Below are 15284 nucleotides of genomic sequence, written 5' to 3'. Positions count from 1 at the left end.
TTTGATAGGTAAGGGTCTATTTTTTTTTTTTGACAAATAGTAATTTTTCCTTTAAAGCCTTAATTTTACACATCATGTTTGTATATGTATTTTTAATTACGTAGTTTCTAGGAGATATGAAACTATCTATCTTGAATAATTAGTATGCTTCCATTTATGAGATAATAAGACCTATGAAATTTTTAAAGAAAAGATTGTCCTTGCCATCTTACCCTGTTACCCACTTGTAATCTAGTTCAGGGACAGGTGGTGGTTAATTGGAATAGAGACAAAGGCAGGGCTTGATGGGGAGACTTATGTTTGGAAACAGCCAGTCTCTAAGTCCCAGATAGGAACACTAGGTAACAGCATGCGGGGGCCTCTTATAACTCCCATCCTAGTGTCTGTGAGGGGAATGGCCAACCAGATGGAAGGGGGTAACTTTTAAATTCCATCCCAGTGTGCATTTGAGATAGATTCTCAGGGTCACACAGATGTCTATATGAAGAGAGTTGTGCACACAGCTCAAGGGTCACATCTTCTTTGTCCTCAGCAACCACCTGCACTCAAAAATTTCTCCTCTGCTGTTATTGCCAAAAGGCTTAGAAATTCCATGTGATTCACTGCTCTGGGTTCTATTGAAGACTACTTTAAAATGCCAATGTTTCTGGAAGGATGCAGGGTAGGAGAGAACTTGGAAGACAAATGTAGTTGGTAGATTTTTCCACATACTTGAAGCTCAAGAAAAAAACTCATGTTACTCTATTTTATAAATAAAATTCAGTATAGCTCTGTACTAGGGTTAGCAAGAAATTTAATATTTATGGGGCAACCCTGCCACCTCTTTAAGATCTTAGAATAATTTAATTCCTTGACGTTCGGGAAATAGGAAGGGGACCCGATTCTTCTTCCATTATCACTGTCATTTTTCGTTTTCTTACAGGCTGCTCTTACTGAACCTGGCTCTCCCCCTTCTGGCAGCTTGGGGAATCCCAAGATTTGTGATTGGCACTGTTAGTTGCTTGTCCAGTATCCATGTCCCTCTATTACTTATCAGTGTGGCCCTGAGTTTGTTTGGGATGACTATGTGCCTAGGCCTAGGTGAGCCTATTATTCCTTGCTCCCCGCTGACCTCAGGTCTAGACTAGGTCATGTGGCCTAATTCTGATGTAAAGGAAGATGCTATGGGAACTTTTATTTTATTGTTAAAAAGAGCAGAGGGAGCTGGTGTCATTTTCCCTTTGTTCTTGCCTTGAATGTGGGCATGATAGAGTTTGGACTACCATTTTGGGATCAGATAAAGGGCTATATTTTTACATTCATCTTTTAGCGAGGGGCAAGGGAATACAGAAAGACCAATTGGTTGAAGTTGAGCTGTTGTTTTTAAATCTTTGGTCTGGTGATGACTACTAGTAGTCAAAGTTTTGGGGGGAGTGTGATAACCTGCCCAGAAGTTCTCCTTTATTTAGAAAGAGAGTTTACTGTCAAGACAATAGAATTTGGATTCAGAACACTTGGGTTTGGGCCATGACTCTATTATTTACTAACCATGTGAAAGCTGACAAGCTGCTGTTGAAGGCTTAGTTTCCTCATCTGTACAACATGAAAACCATGTTGCTTGGTGTCTAAATGAATTGTGGAGAAAAACAAGTGGAATAATGTTCTTTAAAATGATTTGTGTATGGTAAAGCTTTATGTAACTATTAATTGTTATAACAGAATTATTTCACAGTTGTGGAAAATTACAAAATTGAATCATAGCAGCTAATATGTACTAAAATGCACCAATTAGAGTTCTTAGCTTCTTTAGACATTAACTGATTTAATCATCACAACTACTCTCTGTTCTGGTTACCTTATTAGCTGGTTACAGGTTAGGCTCCATTGTAGAGAAGAGGAAACTGAGGCATGGGGGAGGAGAGGGAGTTAATTCTCTTTAAAAACTCCTTATTCTGCACGAGACCCAAACCATTTGCCTTTTCTCACTCTACAGAATACTCTCCACCAATATATTTTCTTGCGCTTCTCTCTGATATCGGAGGAAGGAATTTCTCTCTTTTTCATTTACAGTCTTCTTTACACTGGGTTCTGGATTTCTACCCCCCTATACCTCATTAACACTTACCTCAATGTCCTGAATTCCCTCTGACTTCTTGTTATCCCCAGGTTTCCATACTTATAGGTTTAATTTCTTACCCATTCAGAAATGTGTAGGAGTCCATTAAACACAAGGAACTGCTTGATTCTGTTTGTTTTTTTGTTTGTTTGTTTGTTTTTAAATCTGTCTTCTATTTGTTCTCATTCCTTCTCCTGTCAAGTCATACTAGAAACATGTCTGCAATGAGGCCCAATTAACATCTGTTTTCAATTCCTGTAATCTGGCATCTACTCTCTTTTGTCCAAACACTGTACTTCAGAGTCCACTCTGCTTGGACCAAGTCCACAAGTATCAGGCCTGCCCCTTCCTCCTCTACCCCATAGCTATCTCCTGGTTCAGGAAGAAAATCTCCTTGGCATTCTCTCCAAATTTCCTTCTCTGCAGGATTAGCAACTTGTTCTATCTTCATCTTTTATCCTTTCTACCTATGCCATGCTCCTGACAGAATGAAATTATAGTCCTATGCTCTTTTTTTCTAACTTGTACATTTTTTATTTGATCCAATTGCCTTCTTTCCCATTTGAATAATTCCTTTATCTTGTTCTGCTTTATTTTATTTTGAGAAATTATCACTACTTGAAACCATATTTTATATTTATTATTCTTCTCTGACATCAGTTATCTTCCTTCTTCAGCTCATCTATCTCTGTGGCTGTTATTTCTGTAAGAGGCCAACTGGTGGGATAGAATGAGAAATAAGCCAGCAGCTTCTATGTTTCTATCTGGAAACTAAATATCACCTGGATCAAATCTTTTTGGTCTTTGGAGAGTCACTTGAGAACATCTTTGCATGTTTTCCTATCATAACTAGTAGTTCTGGGGGTGGCACGGAGAATACAGAGAATGTAGGAGGAGAAACAGACAATGTGGGAATTAATGAAGGTGCCGATAGCAAAATTTCCTTTATTGCTGAGACTGAATCAGGCCAAAGCCAGTGGAAGAAAAAGTTTTAAATTGAATAAAAGATTAAATCTTAGATATCAGTGTGCTTTGGAGTTAAGAGGCTATTGAAATAAGACAGGTAAGCGATGGCAGGTGAGAAATGAGAGGACGAGACTTTGGCTATGGTGGAGATGAAACATGGTTGATTCTGGATCTAATTAGAGCATAGAACAATTGGAATTTTTGGTTGTATTGAATAGGGGGTTCAGGGAAAGAGAGGAGTCAAAGATTACCTTCGATTTGGGGGCCTGAGCAATTTGGCTAATATTGGTGTCATTACTAATAGAGAAGGAAAAGATTTGGGGGTAAGTTAAAGCTTGATTTTAGATGATGTGTGAAATGTCTTTGTGCAGACTAGGGGATGTAGAAGAAACTGTCTTATCTGGCTAAGAGGGTTCCCACATTCTTTAGATTTAAAATCTTTCCCTTGGAATGAAATTTCTGATGTATAAAGAGCTCTGTAAACCAGGTGGAATGAGCAGCGCATGGGTTGGTTGGCAAGGCTGCTCACATCCATCACAGGCATAGGATTTTTTCTGTACTAATTTTCTAATCAAAGACGAAAAATTATTTTATGTTGCCTGTCAAACTAAAAATATAGTCCCCATTAACAATTTCATGTGCCAGGGTGGAAAAATAATAAATCAATATGATTTACTATAAAATATTTAATAGAAGCATATTTTCATCACTGATTCTAATAAAATAATACAAAGGTCTGATCAATATTAATGATATCATTTTAAAATTTGTTTTACTATGTGAAATTGTTCTTTTGGAAGCAAAGCAGAGTTATTTCTGACTGGATACAATTTGTAGTAGAGAAAGGACATAAAGAAAAAAATCAGTTGTTGAAAAAAATGATCAAATAAAAATAATATTCTTTAAAAGTCATGAAAAGTATTAGATCATAATTTCGAAATGTGCAAATACTACAACCTCACCTTGCAGATATTACAGCAAGTACTTGTACTGATGTAATTGCAACTGATAGGTAACATCCTGAGTTAGTTCAAAATTTGGTCTTTCACTGCAATTCAGTGCAGCTCAAATTCATGAATATTAAAAATTTATTTTGGTCTTTACTTTTAACAACTTGAAAAATAGAACAATTTATAATGTCTTTAAAAATATATTCACCAATCAAAGATGGTTAGTCCATGAAATCAGCAAACATTTATTAAGAACCTACTATGTATTAGACTCTGGGTTAAAAACTGAGTGTCCATAGGTGATGAGAACCAACAAGGTCAAGACTTTGGAGATTGTATAATTGTGTGGGTTCAAATGCGAAGATATAAAGCAAATCTCTATTATAGTATATAAACTGCTTACAAATGTTAATAACTTATTTGTCACATATGTTTTAAATATTGGGAAATAATTTCTTATAAACACAACTAGTTCAAATTAAATTTATTTGAGTGACATAGATTAATAAATTATATGTTTCAAGTGTATAATTCTATAATTCATCATCTGTATATTTCTTTGTATGTTCACTACCCAAAGTCATATCTCCTTCTGTCACCATATATTTGACTTCCTTTACCCTTTTCTACTCCTCCAATCCAGCCTTTCCCTCTGATAACCTATAAACTATTTTCTTTGTCTATGAGTTTTTATTCATTTGTATTGTTTTGCTGCTTTCAGTTTTATATCCCACATATGAATAAAATCATATGGTTCTCAATTTTTTCTGTCTGACTTATCATGACTATTTTAAGATCTATCCACGTTGTCACAAATGGCAGTATTTCATCTTTTCTTAAGGCTGAGTAATACTTCCATTGTATATATGTACCACACCTTCTTTATCTAATTATCTATTGAAGAACATTTCAGTTGTTTCCATGTCTTGGCCACCATGCATAATGTTGCAATGAACATAGGGGTATATATATCTTTACAGATAAATGTTTTTAAAATTTTGGGGTATATACCCAGAAGAGGAATTGCTGGGTCATATGGCAATTCTATTCTTAATTTTTTGAGGAAACTCCATACTGTTTTCTGTGGTGGCCATACCAATTTACATGCTCATCAGCAGTGTGTGACAGTTCCTTTTTCTCCACAACCTTTATAACATTTGTGATTACCTGCCTCGTTGATGATGGCCATTCTAACAGGTGTGAGGTGGTATCTGCGGTTTATTTTTATTTTTATAAAATTCATCAGGGTGACATTGGTTAATAAAACAATATATATTTCAAGTGTAAAATTTAATAATAAGTCATATGTATATTACTTTATATGTTTATCATCCACAGTTAAAATTCCTTCTGTCACCTTATATTTGACCCCTCATGGTTTTGATTTGCATTTCTCCAATAGCTAGTAAAGTTGAGCATCTTTTCATATATTTATTGGCAGTTGTATGTCTTCTCGGGAGAAGTGTCTGTTCAGGTCTTCTGACCATTTTTTAATTGAATTGTTTCTTTGTTGTTGAATCATATAAGTTCTTTATGTATTTTGGATATTAGGCCCTTATTGGAGGTGTTTGCAAATATCTTCTCCCATTTAGTTGGTTGCCTCTTTGTTTTGTTGATGGTTTCTTTTCCTGTGCAAAAGCTTTTTAGTTTGATATAGTCCCATTCATTTATTTTTGCATTTACTTCCCTTGCCTTTGAGGTCAAATTTGTATAATCCTCTCTAAGACAAAGGTCTGTAAGTTTAGTACCTATGTTTTCTTCTATGCAATTTATTATTTCAGGTCTTATATTCAGGTCTTTGATCCATTTAGAGTTAATTTTTGTGTATGGTGACAGACGGTGTCTAGTTTCATTCTTTTGCATGTGACTTTTCAACTTTCTCAGTATCATTTATTGAAGAGGATTTCTTTTCTTCGTGTATTTTTTAAAATCCTTTTTTTTTTTTTTTGGCTCAAAAATCTTTTGCACATATATGTGTGGGTTTATTTCTGAGCTCTCAATTTTGTTCCATTGATCTGTGTGTCAGTGGTATTCTGCCAATATTATGCTGTTTTGATTATTGTCACTTCATAGTGTAATTTGAAGTAAGGCAGTGTGATACCCCAGACTTGTTCTTTTTTTCCTCAGGATTGCTTTGGCTATTTGGGGTCTTTTGTGATTCCATACAAATCTGATTTTTTTTTTTTGGTTCTATTTCTTTAAAAAATGAGATTGGAATTGAGCATGATTGCATTAAATCTGTATATTGCGTTGGGTAATATGGCCATTTTAACTATGTTGATTCTTCCAATTCATGAACAGGGAACACCTTTCCATTTCTTTGTGTCTTCTTCAATTTCTTTTAATAATGTCTTATAGTTTTCAGTGTATAGGTTCTTTACATCCTTTACTAAGTTTATTCCTTTTTTTTTGTTGCAATTGCAGTAGGAATTGTTCTTTTTTTTCATTTTATCAAATTTCATCATCAGTATATACAAATGCAATTGATTTTTGTACATTGATTTTGTATCCTTCAACTTTACTGTGTTTGTTTATTGTTTCTAATAATTTTATGTTCTTTAAGGTTTTCTATATAAAGAATGATGTCATTCTCAAAAAGTGACAATTTGATTTTTTCATTCCCAATTTGGATGTCTTTTATTTCTTTCTCTTGCCTGATTGTTCTAGCTAGGACTTCCAATACTATACTGAATACGAGTGATGAGAGCAGGCATCTTTGTCTTATTCCTAATTTTGGAGGAAAAACTTTCAGTTTTTCACCATTAAGTATCATTGCAAAGTTTGTTACATATGACCTTTATTATGTTGAGGTACTTTCCTCTGTATACACTTAATTGAGTGTTTTAATTATAAACGGATGCTGTATCTTGTCAAATGATCTTTCTGCATCTATTAATATGATATGATTTTATCTTTTATTTTGTTTATGTGGTGTATCATATTTTTCAGTTTGCATGTGTTGAACCATCCTATTGCCCCTAGAATGAACCCTACATGATTATCATGTATAATTTTTTTAATGTATTGTCATATGGATTTGCTAGATTTTATTTAGAATTTTTGTTACCTCTATTCACTAGAGATAGTAGTCTGTAGTTTTCTTTTTGTGTGTGTGTTACCCTTACCAGGTTTTAGCATAAGGGTAATGTTGGCCTCATAAAATGAATCAGGGAGCATTGCCTCTTCTCTAATTTTTTGAAAGAGTTTGAGAAGGACATGTATTAAATAATCTTTGAATGTTTGGTAGAATTCACTAGTGAGGTCATCTGGTCCTGGGCTTTTACTTTTTCGGAGCTTTTTGATGATTGTTTTAATTTCCTTACTATTGATTCATTTATTAGATTTTCAAGTTCTTTAAGATTCAGTCTGGGAAGCTTATATATTTCTAAGAACTTTTCCATTTTTTCTAGGTTATTGAATTCGATGCATATAGTTTTTCATAGTTTTGTATAATACTTTCAATTTCTGTGATAGCCATTGTAACTTGTTCTCTTTCATTTATTTTTTTGTTTGTTTGTGTCCTTTTCCTTTTTTCTTTAGTGAGTCTAGTCAGGAGTTCACCATTTTATTGATTTTCCCCCTCAAAGAACCAGCTTTTAGTTGCATTATTTTTCCCTATTATCTTTTTGTTCTCTATATCATTTTATTTTGCTTTAATTTTTATTATTTTCTTTCTTCTGCTGCCTTTAGACTCTTTTTTTTTAGTTCTTTAAGAGGTAATGTTAGGTTGTTTATGTGGGATTTTTCTTATTCCTTGAGATACACCTGTAATGATATAAAATTTCCTCTTATTACTGCTTTTGCTATATTCCAAAAGTTTTGATATGTTGTATTTTAATTTTATTTGTTTCTATGCATCTTTTGATCTGTTATTTCTTCTTTGACCCAGTTGTTCTTTAGTAGCATGTTGTTTAATCTCCACATATTTGTGGTTTTCCTCCTTTCTTTTTGCAGTTGATCTCCAATTTCAAAGCACTGTGGTTGGAGAATATTGTTGGTATAATTTCAACCTTTTTAAATTTGTTGAAGCTAATTTTGTGTCTTGATATATGGTCTATCCTTGGGAATATTCCATGAGCACTAGAGAAGAATAATGGGTATACCAGAAGAAAAGGGAGAGAAAAGGGAACAGAGAGCCTATTCAAACAAATAATCAATAAGATTATTTGTTTGAAATAATTTCATTGATTATTTGTTTTAATAAACCTGATGGAAAGAACTCGATCCTCTTCTTCCATCTGTGTCATTTCCAGATTCCTGCTTTTGATATCACTAATTCTTTCCTCCAGCAGGTCAGCTCTATTTCCAAGCTCATTTTTTCATTCTTCATCTCTTTTATTGAATTCTTCTGCTCCAGAATTTCTATTTTTTTTAAGTTTCAATCTTTTTAGTAAACTATTTCTTTGTTGATTTTATTTCTGAGTTCGTTAAACTGCTTGAGTTTCTTTTATCTCATTGAATTTTTTCAGAACTGCTATTTTGCATTCTGTCACTTAAATTACATATTTTCATGTCTTTAAGTTTATTTTCTAGAGATTTAAAATTTTCTTTCTGAGCTGCCTTGTTATCTTGTTTATGGTGTTTGATGGATTGTTTATCTGCCTAGGCATTTATGGAAAACAACTTTAAAAATTTGTTTAATTTTTTTTTTATATACTTCTTTAGCAGATTGAAGACTTTTTTTGTTTGTTTTGTTTTCCAGTAGGTGGTGCTGAAATGCAAGTGCTTTATTTTCTCTCGCACTGCTCAGGCTTCTTGAATCTCTGCTGGGCAGTGGAAATGTCTTGTATCCCCTGGGGAGGTGGGTCTCTCCTCTTGGCCCAGGTCACCTTGGTCTCAGGGTACCAACCCCAAGGGAGAATGTGTTGGGCGAGCCCGTGAAGTCTCAGTGCTGTCGCAGCAGCCAGGCACAGTGTTGTGCTGCCGTAGGTGTCCCAGGTGCCTCTGCTGAGATCAGCCTGAATGGGTAGGGTGGGGGTGGGGGAGTTGGGAGAGGACACTGGTATGTTTATAGCTTTGTTCCCCTCCCAGCAATGGAGACTGCTACACCTCAGCTGCTTCACCTCTGTGGCTCCATTCCTGTCCCTGGGATTAGCCACGGTGTGTGTCTGGGGCTCAGGAGCTGTCTCTCCAGTTTCAAGGCTATAGATGTTCTTTGTAACCTGACACTCACTGCTACAGTTTCTTCTGGGGCCCACTGCTAGAGCTGGGAGGGTGCACGGAGGTGAGCTCTGGGAGGGTTAGGGGAGAGGGTGGCCAGGCTTCATATCTTTGTTCTCTGCCTAGCAGTGGCAGCTGCTAGAACGCAACTGTTGATCTTCTGTATTTGGTCTCTGCCCTGATTGTTGAGTTCAGCCTCGGTACGTGCTGATCACGCAGGCAGGAATGATCGGGACTACAGAGAGTGCGCCTGGAGTCTGATTGCTCCCGGAGATCCGCCGTGAGCTCCAGGCTGCACCCGCAGCACCTGTCTTTGCTCTTCTCCCTTCCCTCCTCCCTTGTTCTCCCTGATTCACCCACTTTCAGATGTTTTGATGCGCAGATCTCTCAGAATTGTTTGTGTGCTCAGCAGGGAATCCTTTGTTGAATTGTAGCTGTTCAGCTTGTTGTATCTTCAAGCGGAGCGATCAAGGAGACCTCATGATGCACACCTTCCCCTTACTTGACCAGGTATGGTGGGGAGTGGGTGCAATAATATGCTTCAGCGACTCGGCTTCTTAAACCGACAATCCATAACAAACAGTTGTGCCCCCTTCCCTTTGACCAGAACAATCCATTTCATGTTTGTTTCTTCCTCCTGGGAATAGTGTTCTCACTCCTTGTCCCGTATGAAACCTCGTTTCTTCCATTTCGATTTCCCAAATACCCAGTACCTCATGATTATCTATCTTCGTGTTAACTACTCATATGATTAAATCTCATGAGAGCTCAAAGATACCCCACTTGAAAATTATGATCTCATTTTTTTATATAGATGGGTCTGGACCAAGACTCTCAGGGAAAAATGGTCCCCAGATGAGGCCGTAAGAAGTTTCCTTTTGCCTTTTCATATTCTGCTCAGGGGATCAAACTCTCCCCCACTCTCCTAGCTAGGGAGGTTTTCTTTTCATTAGCCTTTGCTTTAGCATTTTTGGTTATGCATATTTGTGGGATCAATATGGATTTTTCCTTCTGGAAAAGAGTAAATTTAATGGCCCTTATTTTGCCCTTTATACTTTTATTGAATCTGCTATAATGTTTATTGTTCAGCAGAAGCCTTCAATGAGGTTACATATAGCTTTTGGCTGATACTTTGGTTGATGTTGCATCAAAACCAGCAGCCATTTGCCCATCTCAGAACATGCCTTTGTTTCTATCCCTATTTTTCTAGTAATTCTCTCTGATGTTTCCTGCTCTCACACAACTCTCATTTCAGAGATGTTATTACTACCAGCACTGCCATGAAGGGCCAAATTCTTCACATTGGATCCCTAATGTCATGATAAGAAGAGACTACTCTAAAGGAATAATCCAGACTGATTGTGTTGGTAGTTCCTCCCTGTCAAGGAAGATTGGCCTCCACTAATGACCACTGTTGAACTCACTTGTTTATACCAGTGAGCAGTTGCTTTTGTGGTTGTGAATTTCTGCATTATTTTCTTGTGTGTTCTAGTGTGACCTATTAATGAAGGTGAAGGTGATTTGAAAAAAATATAGCCATCACAGAGTGAAGAAGTTTTGCTTCTCCAAACAGTCAAAAAAAATTCAATAATGGATCTGTATTAGTTTGCTAGGGCTCCTCTAACAAAGGTACCACAAACTGGGTTGCTTACAAAACACACATTTATTTTCAAACAGTGTTAGAGGCTGAAATAAAGTGTTTACTGTGTTGGTTTCACCTGGAAGCTGTGAGGGAAGGATTGTTCCAGGCTTCTCTCCTTGGTTTGTAGGTGGCTGTCTCTTTACATATTGCTCTGCGTACATCTCTATGTCCAAATTTCCCTTTTTTCGTAAGGACACCAGCAGTATTGGGTTAGGGCTCACTCTAATGACCTAACTTTAACTTGATTATCTCTATAAAGATCCTGTCTCCAAATAAGGTCACATTCTGAGGTCCTGGGAGTTAGGTCTTCAACATATAAATTTTGAGCCATACAAGTCAACTGTAAAAGGGTCTTTCTTCAAGTGCTCCAAGGTTCACACTGTAGGTAATCATAAATATATGTACATCTCTGAACCCCAATCATGGAAGGAATAAAGTGGGTGTTTTTCCCATAGTAGTTTCATCAGCACTTTTAAAAACTAGTGGATATAATTTATATGGTTTGGCTTGCTCACCCAAAAGCGAAGCCCATGGATAGGACATATCCAAGTAACAACTCCAGCACCAGAAACAGATAAATAACACAGTCTCTAACCTTGAGAATTTACAGAAACCACATGAAGGGCATGATTGCCAATGTAAATAGTATAACTACTAAAAGAGTTATCTTGGAAAAAAATAAATATGTATTAGGAAAAACATTTTGAAAGAGATGGGTTTGAACTTTAGAAGACACGTAAGATGCACATAAGTCGTTGAAGAAATTGATAATAGCATTTCAGACAAAAAACTTATTTACAAATCCTCTGAGAGTTTATGAGATCTAGGTCATAGAAGAGATTTGTACAGATGTAGTAAACTTTTTCTTTAGTGTTTGGGAGGAGTGTGTTTTGATATTTGAGGTAAGATCAGATTGGGAATACACTTATATTTTTCCCAGAGATTACTGAGCACGATGAAATGTTTTTGAGGAGAGGAGTGATATGATCAGAGAAATGTTTGAATGGAGTGGAGGATACACAGTGAAGGGAGGTAGAGATAGCTCTAGTGTGGGGGGTCCATGTAAAGATGATGAAGGCAGATGAATTTCTTCTGAGCCTATTAATAGGTTATAATAGTGTTAACACTGAATATTTGTATAATGTAAATTATAAAGATCCATATTGGACAGGTGGAGAAATGTTTCTGTGTGTGGTTAGGAAGATAGGCAATGGTATGAAGGAGAATTAATATAGGAAATAAATAGATAATGATGAAAAGGAAACCTTGAATATTCTCAACATAATCATATTACTTAGTAAAATGAAGGAAAATATCAAAATACTCAACCGAGTATTTTGCACAAAAGTAATTGCACATAAAGAGCAAGTAATGGTGGGGTGGGTGAGGAGGGAGGCAGATCAAGGGGCTATTTTTGTAAAACAAAACAAAACAAAACAAAACAAAACAAAAACTCAGAGCTATTTGACCTCTGTCTATAAGTACTTTGACAAGATTAAATTTAGAAAAGAAGTGGGAATACAAATTGTGAGTTATTTTCATTTATCGTAATGGAAACATTTTAAAATATTGACAGTTTTTCTAAAGGGCTGTTTGACAATATTAAAAATTTAAGTTATATTCTCTTGTGTTCAGAGCCCCTAGTTCTAGAAACGGACCCTAATGAATAAAGTAAACTGTGTTCAAATATAAGATCAAAACTATTCTATGGTAAGCATCTTTCTTTATCAGCTGTGCCTGGCACTGATAGACAGCATTTGATTTAATCCCAATGACAATACAATTCTTTATATATTGTAGACCCTTTTTTATAAACAAGGAAATAGCTCTCTTGTTCTTGCTCTCCTTTTCCTCTGCTATTCCTCCTTTTTTCTTCCCTCCCTTATCACTTGCTTGTCTCTCCCCCGCCTCCACTTTCTCTTCTTATATGTTAGGAACCCTGGTTTAGGAACTCTCAGACAGCAGAATGTCTTCCATTCATTTTACATACATGACTGGATTCAACTCAAGTAATGGGAAGGCAGATGAAAACTCCCTTTTGTCCACAGGATATATTCTGTAATGTAGCTTTTTTAAAAAGTAAAGACTGTATTTGTTCTCTGATTTTTGTCAATTAGTAAGAACTTAAGGTGGAGGATGGTGGGCAATCAGCCAGATCCTAACCTCCAAAAGTCCATGTCAGAGAGAAAAAAAGAGAAAGTCTTAGTAATTAATAAAACCGTGAACAGAAAGAAAGTTGGGCACAGTAAGAAAACATGCCAGATTGGAAAGATCAATGCAAACCTGTAACCTAAAAAGGAGAGAGATAGTCCAGTTAAAAAAGTGACCCAGCGGCAATAATAATGTCAACAGCAGCAATTTTGCTTACCACTAACTCTCATGTGTGTTTCTAGTGCCCAAATTTTCATCTCTTTTGCTTTTACCCACTAAAAGAATTAGCTCTTCTGGAAGAGTAGCTGCTTCCCATTTATTGGGCAGGAAAATTCAGGGTAAGTATAGAACACCTTGCTGTTGCTAGAAAGCAAGGATGCTTTCAAGATGTCAAAACCTGTAGTCAAAACCATGGGGAACATGTTAAGATTTATTTAGCTTGCTGAGCAAGGCAGAACACATTGCAAAGGAACCTTAGGTATCTGGGTAAAAAGGGACCTGTAAGGGACTTATTATAAGGTTTGTGATTATGCCGAATGATTTTATTAGTAGGAAAGCAAAAATCACTGAGATCATTTTTCATTGAGCTGCATTTTGGCTTTGACTATGTTTGTTAGAAAGTGTTTATCATAGCTTGACAGCCAGCAGGGCTGATTTTCATGTTCTCAAAAATATTCTTTTCACAAAGGAAAAAAGGACTCAATTTAAAGGGAGCCCTACTCGCTAAGTTGAGACAACTAGAGCATCAAATAGAAAATGATAATTATTCTCATTAAGGCTATGAGATCATTAAGATGTTCAAAATGAAAAGTTAATATAAAGTATAAAAAAGTTGCTGCTGTCATAAGAAAAGTAAATATGATAGAATATATTTAATTTTTAATTACATAAATTTCCAATTAATACCCACAGACAGATATTTAGTACCTGTGTGTTAAGAATGTCAGCCATCCAAAGATGAAGTAACTCATCATCTTACAGAAAACATGTTTCAAAAGTTTAAACCTATCTGAAAGGTAGAGACTTAAAGGTCTCATGAGGTGATGAGTAAAACTTTATTATAAAAAGGGACTCAGTTTAATTCCCCAAGGCTTGGGTTTAAATCAAAATGGTCTACACAATCAGGACCTTTGGCTGACCAAGATCTTGCCAGCTGCAAAATTCCAGAACCTGCCATATTAGCTGGTCTGAGATGGCATTATTTTGTGACTAATAAAATGACTTCAGCCTTGGGAAACTTCGGTAAGACATAAAAACAAAAATCCTATGGAAGAAGAAGCATAAGAATGTATAATAAAATCAGAATTCATCTTGATTTGAACACCTTTAAAAATTTGAACAGTTTAAAATGGAAGTACTATAAAAATTACTTAGAGCATTGTTTTATATTTTGTGTTTAATTTGAGTTTTCAGAAAATATAAAATAATAAATCATAATCTTAATTAAACTATTCAGAAAATTTGATTAGATTGGTTTATAGCCAATTAATTAGTTTGGGAAAATCTAACTTTAGATTCCAAGTCCATATATTAGTTATGAAAGTTCTATGTGAAAACTTAGAATAGTGATTGCTTAATGTTTGAGTGTTAATTTTTAAATAAAGTCACACAATTAACAAATTAGGCATTAAGTAATAGTAATGAATAATTCTCTTTATATACAGAATTTTCTCAGACATCAAAGAGTCTACCAACACAGCAGAAGTGAGGATATCATAGAACTGAAAACGAGGTGTTGAAGAATCATTCATCTCTTACTTTTTGAGATATTTCCAGAATAAAGTCTCCTTTCTGACATAGTCCATCCTCTCCATCCCCTGAGAACCTTGCGAGTCCACAGTGTTGGCCATCTCTACTGCTTCCTTTTAGTTTCTGTGTGCCTCTTTTTCCTTAACTCTGGTTCTCTAGTTCACCTATCCTCTTCAGACATTTGTACATTTCTCTTAGTAAAATATGAAATCCCAAGCCTGACATTCAATCCACCAATATGTATTTTTTCTATTATCATTTTTATTACTAAATAGTTCAATTTTGTGGCTCATACCCACAGTATTTTTTCTCTTTCTAGTCTTGGAAATTTGGAGCCTCCCATTCACTACTTTATTAAATCTGCTTACCTGGAAGATACCCCAGATTTCTTCCTATCCAAATTTAATGGATTAAATTTTTTTTTCTATTTAATAAAATTAATATAGGTTTAATTTTATTAAATAGAAAAAATTATATAGGTTGCAGATGTACAATTCAATAATAATACATCATATGTATATTACATTGTGTTTTTACCACCCAAAGTTAAATTTCCTTAGCTCTTCTCTCA

Source organism: Rousettus aegyptiacus, unplaced genomic scaffold, assembly GCF_014176215.1.
Source record: "Rousettus aegyptiacus isolate mRouAeg1 unplaced genomic scaffold, mRouAeg1.p scaffold_m13_p_7, whole genome shotgun sequence".
Taxonomy (NCBI): domain Eukaryota; kingdom Metazoa; phylum Chordata; class Mammalia; order Chiroptera; family Pteropodidae; genus Rousettus; species Rousettus aegyptiacus.
The sequence above is the reverse complement of the archived record's forward strand: the minus strand, read 5'-3'. Positions refer to the sequence as shown.